Source organism: Terrapene carolina, unplaced genomic scaffold (genome assembly GCF_002925995.2).
Source record: "Terrapene carolina triunguis isolate 2854851 unplaced genomic scaffold, T_m_triunguis-2.0 Scaffold84, whole genome shotgun sequence".
Classification (NCBI taxonomy): Eukaryota; Metazoa; Chordata; order Testudines; family Emydidae; genus Terrapene; species Terrapene triunguis.
This window is the reverse complement of record NW_020664435.1, coordinates 40,231,488-40,231,813: the sequence shown is the minus strand read 5'-3', so window position 1 is coordinate 40,231,813 and position 326 is coordinate 40,231,488. Positions and strand designations below refer to the sequence as shown.

The 326-nt window shown below is 73.0% G+C and overlaps 1 protein-coding gene across 1 annotated transcript in view; it reads left to right on the top strand.

Moving 5' to 3' along the window:
* Positions 1-326, top strand: part of DNAJC1 (DnaJ heat shock protein family (Hsp40) member C1) — a 176,259-nt gene that overhangs the window by 684 nt on the left and 175,249 nt on the right. The window lies entirely within an intron of this gene.

Genomic DNA, 326 nt, shown 5'->3' with positions numbered 1-326 from the left:
GGGGGGGGGGGCAAGAAGGAATAGCAGAGCTGGGGGGTGAGGATCAGCAGGGACAGCACAGCTGAGGGGCAGATCAGGCCCCAGGGGACCAGAGATAGCAGAGCTGGGGGGGGGGGGGAGATAGCAGGGCGGGGGGGGGCCGGACAGGCCCCGGGGGGGGCGGGGCAGGGACGGCACGGCTGGGGGGTGAGGACCGGCGGGGGCAGCCCCACGGGCGCAGGGGGCAGCCGGCTGCCTGGCCAGTCGCTCACCTGCGGCAGCCCCAGGAAGCCGTAGAAGTTTTGCGGCACCTCCTCCACCAGGTCGAAAAGCTCCAGGTCGCCGCT